The following is a 16,414-nucleotide window of genomic DNA, read 5'->3' on the forward strand; positions in this document are numbered from 1 at the left end:
CGGAGATGCGCTCATTGCATCCAACTTTCGCACAAATGTCTTTTTTCATTAGAGTGGCAGCGAAATAAAGAGGGTGTTACTGGTGCCTGTAGGCCAGCATGAAAGAACCAACCACATGGGTGGAGCCCAAGCACTCCCCACAACCAACACACGATCCTAAATCATAGATTGTGTTGTCTTCATCCTTGATATGGGGCCTTGGAAATAATGTGAATCTTCTTCCTTCGTTGATTTTTGCATTCATTATTCTAACAAATTCACTCTGGATCTGAGCCTCTTCCCACTCAGTCTCGAGGACATTACATTCCCTCTATAGGTCACATATGGAAATGTCATGACAGTGAATATTACCAAAGTAATTTCCTAGAGAAAAGTAAACCGAAGCAAATGTAAAAGTCATGACAGTTACTAGTACTAAATAGCACACAGTACCAAATGTAACAAATAGTAAACTGTACCAAATGTTTAGAGTACCTAAAGGACCATTTTGTACAAGGACAACAATCTAATAATCACTAAATAGTACCAAATAGAAAACAATAACCAATATGGTAAGTAGAAAAACTAGCAGACAATACCTAAAGTACCTGTTAAGTACATCATGCTCCTACAGGAGCACAACAGTCTAGTACACAGAAAATAGTACCAAATGTTAAGTACCAAATAGTAAATAGTACCAAGTAATCACTATGAAAGTTCCAAACAATAAAACTACCAGATGCTAAGTACCCAAAGCGCAACAGTTAAATCTAAAGTACCAAAAAGTACAAAATGAGGTATCCAAAGTTCCCAAAAATATTGAAGTACCAAAAGTAAAGTTCCTCAGGTCAAAAAATGGTACTTAAAGACCTAATATGTACATCATGATTCATAGCACACAGATATACATATGATATTCCTACAGAAAGTACCAAAAGGACTCCAAAGTACCCAAAAATATTGAATTTTTCAAGAAGTACCAAATGAAAGTACTCGTGGTCAAACCAAGGTACTTAAAAGCACCTGATATGTACATCTCAATACATAGATGTGAATATTATGTTCCAACAGAAAGCCCCAAGTGTAAAGTACCAAAAGTACCAAATGTTCTTACAGGAAGTACAAAATGATCCTACAAGATGTACCAAATGTACATAAAAAATATTCAGGATGTACCAAAGGACACTTGAAGAACTAGCTATATACCAAAAGTACCAAAACAGTTCAAATAGTACCCAAGTTTGTTCATGACATTGTACAAAAAGTATGAGATGTAAACCAGGACCAGTAGCAAAAGCTCCTATCAAGAATATGGCACTACATACAAGCACAATTAGAGATACCATATGTAAAAATACCTGTTCAATTTCCAGAACTAGAGCAAGATTCTTCATCTCTGCAGTGCCTTCAAGTTGACGTAGCATGCCTTTTGACGCATTTATATTAGCTTCCACATCTTTTATCTCATCAACGTCACAAGGAACTTGCCGATGTAGTTCTTCGAGGCGTTGCTCGAACAAAAGAATATCCTCCTTAATTTTCTTGGTGACAGCATTTGAGCCCTCAAACCTCTGTAAACTCTCTTTCTTTTGTTGGAGACTTTCCCTCAACTCAGATAACCTGTTCAACTTCTGCGTAGAGCTTGTCAAAACTCCACGAACAATGGCATCCAAATCAAAAATGTAATTTACTGCCACTGTTTCAAACTGCAAAACTTTGTCCTCTTCAATATTACACATATTGCTGGCACCTTGTGTGTACTGCCTCTTCTTGTTGGACCCTAATAGCCCACAATGAAATGCTCCATTACCCCCTCTTCCAATTTTTCCACCTTCCTCTTCGATCCTCCAGGTTTACTACTGCACATGCTCAGCACACTCTCCCCAAACCTTGCCCATGCAATTTTATGTCTTGATGGGTCATTTTTAGCAGCATCAGTGATCATACTTCTCAAAAGCATAGCACCTAGCAAACTTAGCTATAATCTCCCCACTTGATGGGGGACCCTGGTACACCTTATGAAAAATAAGTCTACAAATATCAATGAAAGAAGGCTGCAAATGGTGAAGGTAGACCTTGCATTCTTTTGATACGGATGTTGGTAAACAGTAAGCCACTAATCATCTGGCAGATCATAGTCAAATAATTCCTTAGCAACCAATCTTGACTCAAACCATACTCCTCATGTAATTCTTCTACAGTATAACAGAATTTTTTGAGTATTGTTACTCATCCATTCTGTTTTTCCCTAAAATAAAGCAAGAGCAAACAATTAGACATGCCACTATAGTTCCAAATGTATAAAGTACTTAACATGCAACCATATTCATGCAACCACCATGCAGATAATGTCTTACAATACCTTAATTAACATGCAACCAAACCAAATGGTACATTTCCAACCATGTAAAGTAACAGTACTTACCCCTCTTCTTTGTTGTACTTGTGCAATAGAGGATTTTCCCATGCTCTCTGTCATCTTTGATTGATCAATGTTCTACCTCTCTTTGGGGGTTTTACGGCTCTCTATTAACAACTCTCACAAAGTGATAGCAAGCCTATCATATTTTGGGCTCTCTGATTTGTAGCACATCATGAGTGCAAATGACCATCTCAGAAATCGACTGCAGGATGCTAAATAGCAGCTCAAGAATGCGGGTCAGGAGCTTGAAGCTGTGAGGGTTCTGAAAGCAAGCCATGATATGGTCAGCCCTGTAGTACTTGCTATGAGACATAAGCTTCATGATGCTGAGAATGAATTGCGGTGTTTAGGGCTCACTAACAGTGTGGATGCAAGGAGAGAAATAGAGCTCAAGGTAAAGATTGAGACACTGGATGGTTTGGGGTTTCCTCATAGTGAGCACACCCCCACTGCTGTTGATATTGATATAACCTGTTTTCATGTAAGTGCCGATGGTTTTTGTGATTGAACCTTATGTTTTGAATATGTGCACAACTGTCCCATGTACTTACCATACCTCTGTTTTGATTGGCTTGTAGATTAATGTGGAGGTGCAGGAAGCAAAAGTACACGCCTGTGATAGTCAATTGTAGCTGCTCATGGAGATAAGTAGGATGATACAAGGCTCCTTATCCCCACTGCCCTATGCAAGATAGCTATGGAAACTTTTACAGAGTGTATAGGAGGGGTACGCGATGGACAACAAGCAATGTGTGTACTGGCTGTGTTCTGCCACTAGAAGTACACAAAATCAATGCAATGGTCAAAATTCCATGTAAGCATACCTATCACCTAATTTGCTTTGTTGCTGCATGCTCCCTGGGGACCGAATGTAGCGCTTTCACCTGCAAGCAGAGGATACCAGTTGAATGGTGTGGCAAGGTCACAGGGAAAGGACCTCCAATCACATAGAGTTCTGGTAAGATAATGTTAAGGAACAGTTATCCAGCCTTGATTCCTACATTAGCCCTGTGTATGCTAGTTAGCTTAGCGGGTATGGTGTCTAGTATATTGTGTATGGTAGTTGTCAAACCTAGTTATGCTAGTTAGCATACTATGAGATATAGCTAGCATACATTGTCATCGTGGTAAGCATACTGTGTATGCTAGTTAGCACAGATAGTAATCCTAGCTAACATATTGTGAATACTAGTTGACATTTTTTGTATGCTAGTTAGCATACTGTATGTGCTAATATGCTAACTAGCATAGAGAGTTTCCCAGTTAGACAAAAAGTATGCTAATCAACATGTTAAATAAGCTAATTAGTGCACAGTGTGCTAAGTAGCAAACAAGGTATGCTAATAAGCATAACCTGTATGTTAGTTAGCACACACAGTGTGCTAACTAACATACAGGTTATGCTAATTATCATATTTAATATGTTAATTAGCATACTTTTTATGCTAATTAGAACACTGTATGATGGCTAGAATGCAAGTATGCTAATTAGGAAAAAGGTATGCTATTTAGCATGCATAAGCATACCTTTTCTTATAGTTATCATACTTGCATGCTAGCCATCATACACAATGTTCTAATTAGCATAAAAAGTATGCTAATTAGCATATTATATATGATAATTAGCATACCTTGTTAGCTAGTTAGCCCACATGGTTACTAGCTAACAAGGTATGCTAATTAGCATTTATAATATGCTAATTAGCATTCTTTTTATGCTAATTAGAACATTTTGTATGATAACTCTATTAAAAAGGTATGATAATTAGCATACTCAGTATGCTAACTAGCATACCTTGTATGTTAGCTAGCATACAAGCATTTGGTGCATGCTAACAAGCATTCAAAGTTTAGTTAGCATACATTTTGAGCTAGCTAGCATAATTTGTATGCTAGTTAGTATACATCTTTGCTAGTTATCATAATGTATATTTTAGTTAGCATGCACAATATGCTAACCAGCAAAAATGGTATGCTAATTAGCAGAGACGTTATGTTTATTAGCATAACTTATCCTCTAGTTAGCATACCATCTATGCTAGCATACAACTTTGTATGCTAATTAGCATACCATTTATGCTAATTAACATAGCATGTATGCTAATTAGCACACCATCAATAATAAGCATACCATTAACATACACACAATTTTTGCCTATTAAAATTTTATATATGCTAATCACCATACATTCTCTACTAGTTAGCATACACACTATATTCACACTTCCTTGTTAGCATATTGATCATGGTGGTTAGCACACTTTGTATACTAGTTAGCATAGCTAGCATAGACAATATGAATGTCTACAGGATATAGATGCCTACCATACATCGAATGCTATTTGTCACACTATGAATACAAGCAATCATAATGGTATCGATGAAAATTAACGAGTGAATGGAATACACAGGTATCAATGATGTAGGATGCGAACCTGACAAGACACCTGTCAATCAAAGGAAAGAAGAGAAGCTTTGTAATGATGAATTTGATGAGCTGGATAGACAGCATGAAAGGGTAGATGTAATGCTACATCATATGCTAGCGCACGAGGCTGCTGCAGATGGTAAAGAAACAGATGATGATGATGAAGATTTTATCATGATTACTCGTCCCAAACCCAAGCCCCCTACAAATGATCAAACAAGCGTCTCAGAGGAAACAGTTAGGAGTGTGCAAGAGGAAGGTAGGAGTGCTCAAGAGGAAGGTTTCAGGAGTGACACTGGGCTGACTGCGCAAGACGCCGGTGATGATAGCCCCCTACCGGGTTTTGTAAACAAAGTGAAATTAAAGAGAAAAGGTGGCAGATTTTGGAAGAACCTGGGGACGAGAAATGTGCTGCCCCTCCGAGCACCCTGGATGACATAAACAAACGCAGCAGAGGTGAAAGGAAAGCCATTTCCTTACATGCTTGCAAGAAATTATGCTGAATGTGTTCCCTATTGTGTCCAAGTTATGTAGTGTTAGCAAGCTCCACACCTTGTGGCATGTATCTCTCTAGATATTTATAATGGAAAAACTCTTTTCAATATTATTTTACTGTGCAATAGTTCAATAGTTTTTTCTTGTCCTTTATGATGTCTTTATTTGATACCATTTCTTTGTCACATGGCAAGAGAAATTGCAGCTAGTTGCCCTGCATGATTTGAATTATGCCATTGCATGCAAAACCATACGAAAGTGGCGTATTGCCAAGCCTAGACAACTACAAAAAGAAAAAGCCGAGATTGAGAAGCACCTGGCTAGCTATCTTAAACGCTTAACAAAAATAAATGAGTACTTTAGTTATGTTTATCCCTCCGGGGAAGTTATTTTTGCTGAGTGGTATGCACTGCCAGACCCAATATGTGTGCCAAAGCCATTGCCAGACCAGGGGCACGCATTGGTTTTTGATTTAAATGGCCTGCTTGTTCAAGTTGTAGAGCCAATGCACGGTGACATTCCCCCTAAACATGCAGGGAAAATGATAAAGTACAATGTACAAAATAGGAGGTTGGTATTTTGGCGCAAAGACAACCACAAATTTTTGGATTGGTGCCTACGTTTTTTCCATGTGTATATATGGAGCACCAACATGGCACCTAAAGTGAATGCAATATTAGAAACAATATTCAAAGAGCAGCAGGATAAGCTGAGAGGTGTTTTTACACAGGGTCATTGTAGTGGCCAGCCTTGGCAAATAAATAATAAGCATGTATTCTTGAAGGATTTGAGATTGTTTTGGAAGAACTGCAACTTTGGGCCCCAAAATAGTCTAATTATTGACGATAGTATGTACAAAGTGTGCTAGAACCCTGAAGGAAGTTGGCTTGTTACTCCTAAGATAGAGGACCAGCAGACCAAAGAACAACGGCAAAACTCCTGATAGATACTTTGAGAAGCTGGTTGTTCCTATGGCTGCAATCAAAGGATCGTGCAGTGTATACATCTGAAAATGCGTTTGATACTGCCCCAGATTTTTTTTCACATCAAGTGATCAGGAAGTTGGAATCAGAAATGCACCAGCACAACATGGCCCAGCGTAATGAAGCCATGCGTAGGAGACAAAGGGAAGCTGAAAGATATAAGAGAGAGAGGCTACAGAGGGAAAAATTAGAGAAGCGGCAGCAAGAAGAAGAAGAAAGAGAGTTGCAAGAACCAAAAGCTTAGCATAAAGAAGAAAGAGAGCAAGACCCAAAAGCTCAGCAAACAAAGAAGCAAACGGACATTGGGCAAAAGCGAGTGGACAAGCGTGCTAAACCACGATCTTATCCAGAGTAGGAGGCTCTCTGCAGTTTTCTAACATTATGAGGGAAATTTGTAAATTGCCTTTCCAATGTTTGTAACTATTCCGACATTCACTTCAGATAGTAATGATCAAATCCTGTACTATTCTTGTTTTGAAGACAATACTATGTGTACTAATGGCGTCTTGTAAACATTGAATTTGTATACATTCTCGTTGGAAATCAACAAAGGTATGCTAATTAACATAATGTTTATGCTAGTTAGCAGACTGGTTATGCTAACACAGTCAAAACAATATGCTAATTATCATAGCATGTATGATAATTAGCATACTCACAGTAGCTAATTAGAATACATTCTAATTAGCATACTGGGAATTTTTGTTTGTGCTAACTTCCACTCACAACATACCATAGTATGCTGATTAGCATATACAGTATACAAGAAGCTGCCATATTTTCTCCTTGAAACCAACAATGGTATGCTAATCATCATATTGTCTATGCCAACTGGCATATACAATATGCTAATTAGCATGCATGGTATGTTAATTAGCATTCCTTCAATTAGAATACTGTGGATTTTTGCTTTTGCTAACTTCCACTCACAGCATAGTATGCTAATCAGCATACACAATATATAGAAAGCTGCCATCCCTTCTTGAAACCAACATAGAATATGCTAATTAGCATACATGATATGCTTATTGGCATACATAGTGTACAGAGAGCTGTTATCTCTTCTCCTTGAAACCAGAAAACCTATGCTAATTAGCATACCCACAGAATGCGAATTGTCATAAATAGTATGATAAATAGCATACACAGGATGCAGAGACCTGTCATCTCTTCTCCTTAAAACCAGCAAATATATGGTTATTAGCATACTGTATATGCCAACTGGCAAAAACAGTATGTTTATTAGCATACCTAGTATGCTAATTAGCATACTGTGCATTTTTGTTTGTGCTAACTTCCACTCACATCATAGTATGCTAATTCTTCTCCTTAAAACCAGCAAAGGTATGCCAATTAGCATACAGTTTATGCCAACTCGTATAAACAGTATGCTAATTAGAATACACAGAGAACTGAAAACTGCCATCTCTTCTCCTTGAAACCAGCAAAGGTATGCTAATTAGCATACACAATATACAGAAAGTGGCCATCTCTTCTTCCCCAAACCAGCAAGGGTATGCCAACTGGCATAAATAGTAATTAGCATACGATTTATGCTAGTTGGCATAAACAATATGCTAATTAGCATTCCACTCACTGTAACCAGTCACGGTGTAGCATGAAGTAGTGTTGCACGAACAACGTGTCATGCACGAACACCCTCTTGTTTGTAACCAGTCACGGTGTAGCATGAAGTAGTGTTGCACGAACAACGTGTCATGCACCTTGTCATCTGGTATGAAGGAGTGGATGGTTTTGACTACCTCCCCTACCCTACAGTAGTGTGTTATGTGTACAAAAATGGTTACTTGACTAGAGTGCCAATGCATTGACTGAATCTCATTTTGTTCCTTGAAGGCATAATTCTCTGCAAAATCAACAATTGACACAATGACATCGTCCGAAAATCGAAGAAGGCAGTCCTTGAATTGTTGTCCTTGCCATTGAGCCACATAGTTATGAGTGATAAAGAGCTCCAACTTGGTCTTCAAGAGTTGAAGAAACTCCCAGCATTGCATTTCTTTGTGCAAAAGATCTTTTCTTTTGTTACTATTTCCATGCTTGTCTTGAGCTTGTACATATGAAAATACTTTCACATTAATACTATTAACTGGATTTGCTGTCTCCAAGCAGCATAATTCCAACGTATTCACTCCACATGTCAAACACTCTCCCATCAGGCATTCCCTTCTATGGAAAACTGCATCTGCGGGCTTTGGACAGAGAACAGACTCCCACATATGTGTGACACCTTTGAACGTGTGATGTGAAGCCAAGAAACCCTTGCTAATGTTCTCACCTAGGGCACAAATACTGCATATATAGTCACAACCTACTCTATGCAGCCCAAAAGCACGAGAGTGCATGTGGTTCAGTGTGTCCTTCTAAAAAGACATTTGCACATGGTATTCGCAACAGCATGTGTATCTATCCTTCAGTCGCCTACAAAAGAATGGCTTCAACATCTCAAACATTCTGATGCCAATCTTGGAATCTGGATGTTTTTCCTTGAATCTACAAAAGAACTCAACCTGCAACATCCAAATGATGACCAATATTCAGATTGCTAACTAGGACATCCAGCAATTTCATGAAAACAAATCATAGTGACAATCAACATCCTAATGTGCATGCAACAGCGTATGTTAACTTGCATAAAGAGTGTTAGATAGCATATATCTTGTGTTTACCAGGTAACTCTGTATGCTAGGTAGAGCACAAGGCATGCTAACTAGCACAGACCATATGCTAACTAGCATACTCATTAGGACACCCATCATGCTGTTGAGCATACAAGGTGTTAACTAGCAGAAATTATGTTAATTAGCATACATCTTGTGCTAACTAGCTAGCTCTCTATGCTAGGTAGAACGCAAGGCATGCTAACTACCATAGTCCATATGCCAACTAGCATACCCAGCCCAGCTGCTAGTTCTAACTAGCATAATCCTTGTCTTAAATAGCATACCCATCATGCTAGTGAGCATACTAGTTGTTAACTAGCATAAGTGGTGTTAACTTGCATACTTTTTGTGTTGATCAACTAACTATATATGCTATTTAGAACTCAAGGCCTGGTAACTAGCATACTCCATACGCTACCTAGCAAACTCCTGTGCTAACTAGCATATTCACTTTCTGTTAGACAATGTACTTATCATGAAATTGAGCATACTAGGTATGTAACTAGCATACTATGTATGTTAACTAGCATACTAGGTATGTTAATTAGCATACATATTGTGTTAACCAACTAGCTTTGTATGCTATTTAGGACCCAAGGCATGCTAACTAGCATACTCCATATGCTAACTAGCACAATCTATGTGCTAACTATCATACTCACTATGCTAACTAGTATACGCATTAGTACACCCATCATGCTATTGAGCAAAGTGGGTGCTAACTAGCATACATGATGTTAATTAGCATACATCTTGTGCTGACTAGATAAATTTATATGCTAGGTAGAACACAAGGCATGCAAACTAGCATACTCCTTATGCCAACCAACATACTCCATATGCTTACTAGCATACCCAGCCCAATTGATAGAACACAAGGCATGCAAACTAGCATACTCCATATGCTTACTAGCATACTCCTTATGCCAACCAACATACTCCATATGCTTACTAGCATACCCAGCCCAATTGCTAGTTCTAACTAGCATAACACTTGTCTTAAATAGCATACCCATCATGCTAGTGAGCATACTAGGTGTTAACTAGCATAAGTGGTGTTAACTTGCATACCTTTTGTGCTGACCAACTAACTCTGTATGCTATTTAGAACTTAAGTCCTACTAAGGAGCATACTCCGTATGCTACCTAGCAAACTCCATCTAACTAGCATAATCACTTTCTATTAGACAACGTATTTATCATGCAATTGAGCATACTAGGTATGTAACTAGCATACTAGGTTTGTTAACTAGCATACAAGGTATGTTAATTAGCATACATATTGTGTTAACCAACTAGCTCTGGATGCTATTTAGAACCCAAGACATGCTAACTAGCATACTCCATATGCTAACTAGCATAGTCAATATGCTAACCAACACAGTCCATATGCTAAGTAGCAAAAGTCTACAAATCAGTATGCTATTGATCAACATATACAAGTTACTAAGCACTAGAGATGCAATGCATAAAATGCATAAGTTATGGTACAAGTATTTGATTGATCACTTGAGGCTGGTCTAGGAGGTGCACTGGGTGTTCTATGTACCTTTTCCTCCCTAGCCTCTTTCGACAAACATCCTTCTTGTTTGGTGAAATGCGAGTCTCCACTTTCCAAAATGTGTAGATCAATTCCTTCATTTCAACTGTACAGGGCTATGACAATGTTGCTTGTGACATGCAACCAATGAAAACAATCAACCATCAACATCGGCTTCGCTTGTCGTGATCTCGCCTTGTACAAGGTGTGATGATTGACATTTAGGACCCTGGCAATTTTTGCAATAGGCATGTTTTCCTTTGAATTCAACATCATCTGCAATGCTGCATTCTTCAAAAACAACTCCTCATTGGAACTTGGCTGCTTGACGGTAGCTAGTGTGATGCTGACATTGGAGACAATTGCGGTCTATACAGCAACCTCCTCCTCGAAAGACTCATCATGGATCGCCTAAACATGTGGATGTTGAGCAACAAGATTCGAGTTTTCCCACTTTGCTTCTGTACTAAAACCTTCAGTCCTTCTCTTGAAAGCTCTCACAATCTCGAAAGATATTTTCTTTTTCTCCTCATCTTTGAGGGCATGATGTTGTCGCTCAAATTTCATTTGATTCTGCTCCCGTTGTTTCCTCTTTCTTACTCTCTCATATTCCCTGATTGAAGAAAGAGCTGGATCTTGGGAGTTGTAATTCATTGCCTGTAGTGGCTCTCTTCTGCTTTTTCCTGAGAACTGTAGACGTGCATAATATGTTACTTACTTAAATCACTTGAATGTATAGCTGTCAACACTTGATGTTGTAATACACACATACTATGAACAAATGCCCTCACAAAACTATAGATGTGACCAACAAAACCAATGACTTCATTTGGAGTGGGTGGGCTACACATAAGATTTGCTTACCATCAGATTACAGTACGGCTCCATTTCCAGCATTGGAGCTAGTGGCAATAATGTTGGCTGCTGGTTCTCCATTTCTATAGGTTTGTGTCAGAACGAGAGAAAGAGCTCAACTTTGACACTAATCTCTCAGGCAGGATTCTCGATGCAAGGAATGAATGAGAGAGAGAGCAAGAATCAACAAACCGCCTGCTAGTCACAGAGAGAGAGAGAGAGAGAGAGAGAGAGAGAGAGAGAGAGAGAGAGAGAGAGAGAGAGAGAGAGAGAGAGAGAGAGGAGAGAGAGAGACTCCCCACGTCGTCTTTAGTAACTGAAACAGAAGCACATGAGGAGGGAAAATAAATTTTTAATGGAAAATTTGAAATTCAAAGGGCTTGCCCATCCATTTTCAGTATATGCTCACAAGCACAAGTAACTAGCACTGTCCGGGACAACATATTCAGTGACACGTTAACATGCTTCTACCCAAGAAGGGAAATCTTGTAATTCTCAAAGCTCAAAAACATGGTATCTTGTACTCCATGTATGTATCTTTTTACAATATGATTTTGTTTCTATAGCCGAGTTGCTGTGTCGACTAGGTTATGGCATAGCTGGCTAGGTCATATGAGCTAGAAGGAAATGAAAAATCTAGCATTTTTTGGCCTATTTTTTCGGTTTTAAGTTTTTGGGACTTTTGTTTGTGTGAGCATTGTGTTTATGGCAAGCATACTAGGACTATTCATTTTCCATTGAATGGGAGACATGTTGTGCCAGTAGAGCTTGTACATAGTGACATATGTGGTCCTATACCAAAATCTCTAGGGGGAGCTACTTACTTTGTAGCATTTGTACATGAATTTTCACAAAAGGTGAGGGTTTACCCCCTTGAAACATAAGGATGAGGTATTCTCTACATTCCAGAAGTTCCTTACACTTGTTGAGAATCAATCAGGCAAAAGGCTTAAAGGCTTGAGGATTGACAATGATGGGGTGTATGTCTTAAAATACATGATAGACTTTTGTGCAAAGAGTGCAATTTGATGATAGTTTACTCCACCACACACACCCACTCAGAGTGGAGTTGCTAAGCGTATGAATCACATGATTCAAGAGCGTGTTACAACTATGCTTTCTATACTAAACCTTATGCAAGGCTTCTAGGATAATGGTTTTTTGACAACGGTTCACATCATAAAGAGATCACCTAGTATGTCATTAAATTATAATACTTTAGAGGAGTTATGGTCTTGCAAGAAAACACACTATGATCATTTACATGTCTTTGGTTGCACGGCATATGGTCATGTGCCAAAGAAGGAGCTTCAAAAAAATCTTGACTCAAAGTGAGACAAATGCATCTTTGTTGGGATATGCTGCAAATGAAAGACGTTCTATTGTCTCTGGCACTCAAAATCTCATAAATTATTTTCAATTCACACATGATCTTCAATTATTCAAAGATGCATAAGAAGTCAGTCAAAGAGGTTGAGTACGAAAGAGTCACATTTGAGGATGCTGCCTTGGATTTGATAGAAACTCACAAGTCTAATGAGGAGCCTTCTGTTGGAATTAGGGTTGCAAGAAAACACACACAATTTGGAGAAGACAAAAGGAAGCTCAAGGCACACAACATAGAGTATATACTTAGTGTGCAATGGAAAGATAAGTTAGCCCTAGAGTGATGGGCGTATATACAATGCACAGGGGGAAAAAACCTCCTAGTGAGGGAAAAAATGCCCCGGCAGTCCTAAGTGTGTTCACACACATCACTACCACATGTATAGGGTAACAAATCCCCCCTGGAGTGATGCGGTGAATGAGAGCTGGCACATAGAGTAAAGGGAAGTGCCATGTCCTGAGGACATGATCACTCCACAAAGGCAAGTAAGCCCAAAGCTTTGAAAAAATCTTTGAACTTATCATGAGACCATGCCTTCGTGAAAAGATCTGCAAGGTTGTCCTGTGTTGGCACATAAGCCAAGCTGATCTCTCCTGCTAAGAGCCTCTCCTTGACATAGTGGTAATGCACCTCAATGTGCTTTGTGCGAGCATGAAAAACGAGGTTCCTCGCAACTGCCAATGTGCTCTGGCTGTCAATGTAGATATTGTTGGCAATGTTCTATCCAACACCCAAATCAGCCACCATAAGGCGTATGATCCATATACACTCAATTCTAGCTGTGAAGATTGCCCTTACTCAGCTTCACAACTCAAAGTGGCCACAATAGTTTTCTTCTTGCTCAACCATGATATACATGAACTGCCAAGCATGAAACAAAAACCACTTGTGGACACTCGCGTGTCAAAACAACCAGCCCAATTTGAGTCCAAAAAAGCATGCAGGTCTGGCGGCAATGATCCCCCCTTGGGATAAAACAAGCCAAGATGTAAAGTGCCACTCAAGTAGTGGCAAATCCTCTTGACAGCCTGCCAATGCTTAGACCCTAGGCTATGCATAAATCTGTTGACCTGTGAGACTGCAAACTGAATATCCGGCCTGACAAAGGTCAAAATGAAAGCAAAGGAAAAGAATAATGCTCAAAATTCTTCCTAAGGCAACTCTATCAACAACAATAAAGCTAAGGAGAAAGGACTCTACAAAGGCAAGAATCAACTTTCTCCCGAGTAGCTAGAGCGTTATTACAAAGATAACCGGTGCTTCAAGTGCTGGGATCAAGGAAAGGCCTATTGTGCCTACCCCAAAGAAATGTGTACAATGAGCCACCGCCTAGAGCCTCTATGGTTCAAGCTCCAAAAGAGGATGCTCATTGCAAGGATTTCTCCTTTCCTATGCTTGGGAAAAGATGCAAGAGCATGATGCCTTTATATTGTTTGACCCTAGTTCAACTCACAACTTCATATCCATGGAGTTGACCACCAAGCTAGGCATACAAGCCCATAAGATGGGAGATACATTGAAAGCCGATGGAGCTATCAAGGGACAAGATGTCTCAGTTACTCTTTTAATTATAAAATTGAGGCATCATGTGCAAAGCTATGTGGACAAAGAGGATTTCTTTATCTCCCCTCTCAAACATGAGGATGTTATTGTCGGGGCACTATGGTTTAACCGCATGGCTTCCAACATGAAGTTCCTTGAAATGAGAATCTAATTCACCTACAGGGAAAAGAGCATGTGCATAGATGCTAATGAGTCGGGGACACCATATCCCTAGTAAATACGCTTGCTTTTGATAAGTCCATGAAAATCTCTACTTTTGCATATATGATTTTTGTTAGAGAATCTGTAAATGATTCTAATGTTTTCACATGTAGCAATAAAGGGAATCAAGAGGATTTAGAGCTGTCTAATTTCCTAAATGGATTCTAAGATGTTTTCAATGATGACATCCCTAGTGAGCTACCTCCAAAATGAGGGATGATGACCATGCAATGGAGCTCCTATTAGAAAGCTCACCGCCTAACAAGACTCCTTATCGAGTTTCACAAGCTCAACAAGAGGAGATCATGAGGCAAGTGAATGAATTGGTGGAAAAAGGGATGGTGAGGTCTAGATCCTCTCCATTCTGTTCACCAATACTTTTAGTGCAAAAGAAAGACGGCACATATCACATGTGTGTCGACTATAGAGCACTAAATAAGATCAATATCAAAAATAGATTTCATGTGCCACGGGCCACTCAAATTCTCTTGAGGAGTACAAGCGACACCTCCAGGTAATCTTTCAAGTTGTGAGAAAGAATAAACTTTTCATTAATCAAGAGAAAAGTGATTTTTCCTACAAGAGAGATTCAATATTTAGGTCACATTATCTCTAAAGGTGGCACTCGTATGGATCCAACAAAGTTGGAGGTAATAAAAGGATGGCCTAATCCAAGGAATCTACAGGAGGTACAAAGCTTTATAGGTATGTGTGCATACTATACATGCTTCATAGAAAAATTCTCGCTAATAGCAGGTCCATTACATGACTTAACGAGAAAGAACATTAAGTAATCATGGAATGCAAAAGTGCAAGAAGATTTTGAGAAGCTTATCTCTCAATGTGTGCTCACACTACTAGATATTTCAAAGCCATTTGAGGTTCAATGTGATGCTTGTGGTTATTGCCTTGGAATTGTTTTTCTTCAAGAAGGGCGTGCCATAGCATATGAGAGTCAAAGAATCAACTCTGATAAGCGAGTATTGGGAAAATACAAAAAAGAGCTACTAGCTATTCTATATGCCCTAGATACATGGAAACAACATCTCTTGGGGACTCCATTCATCCTACAAATGGATCACAAGCCTCAAGAACTTCATGATGCAAACCAAGCTCTTCTACAAACATATGAGGTGGGAAAATTTTCTTTTGCAATTTAAATTTCATATTGCTTACATTGTTGGCAAGCACAATCAAGTGGTCGATGCACTTTCACAACGGCCAAGGGTAAATGTGGTGTCTATAGCAACTCACGATGATCTATCTTTTATGATAGATGAGTACCGAGACTTTAAGTACGTAATTATAGTCTTTGCATTAGGGAAGGAAAAAGAACCATTCACCTTGAAGGATGGTTACCTTCTAAACGGCAATAGGATATGTGTTACTCACCCATACAATAAGAAAGTCATGTATGAATCCCATGCTTCTCATTATGCTAGGCAAAGAAGGATTCCATAATCTACTCTTCAAGGAGTAGAAATGAATTTATGTTGGCCTACCATGAAAAGTAAACATACCATGAAGAGTATATTTTAAAATGTGTGGTATGCCAAAAGTCAAAATTTGACTGAGGGAAGCACCTTGGATTGTTTCAGTCTCGATAGGCTTAACAAGAAAACACACTCTATGCCTCTCAAAAAGACTATTAAGGCACATCAAACGGAAACCCTCTTTATATCTCAAATTTTCAAGTATCATGGCTTGTCAACATTCATAGTGTCGGACAACGATCCTAGAATGACCAATAATTTCTAGAAGGGTCTCTTTGAGAATCTAGGAAGTAGATTAAACTTCTCTTTTGGCCTATCATCCACAAACGGATGACCAAAGTAAAATAACTAATCTAATGATTTTTGAATCTACTAAATACCTAT

This window comes from Adiantum capillus-veneris, chromosome 12 (genome assembly GCF_014529385.1).
Source record: "Adiantum capillus-veneris isolate H3 chromosome 12, ASM1452938v2, whole genome shotgun sequence".
In the NCBI taxonomy this organism is placed as follows: Eukaryota; Viridiplantae; Streptophyta; class Polypodiopsida; order Polypodiales; family Pteridaceae; genus Adiantum; species Adiantum capillus-veneris.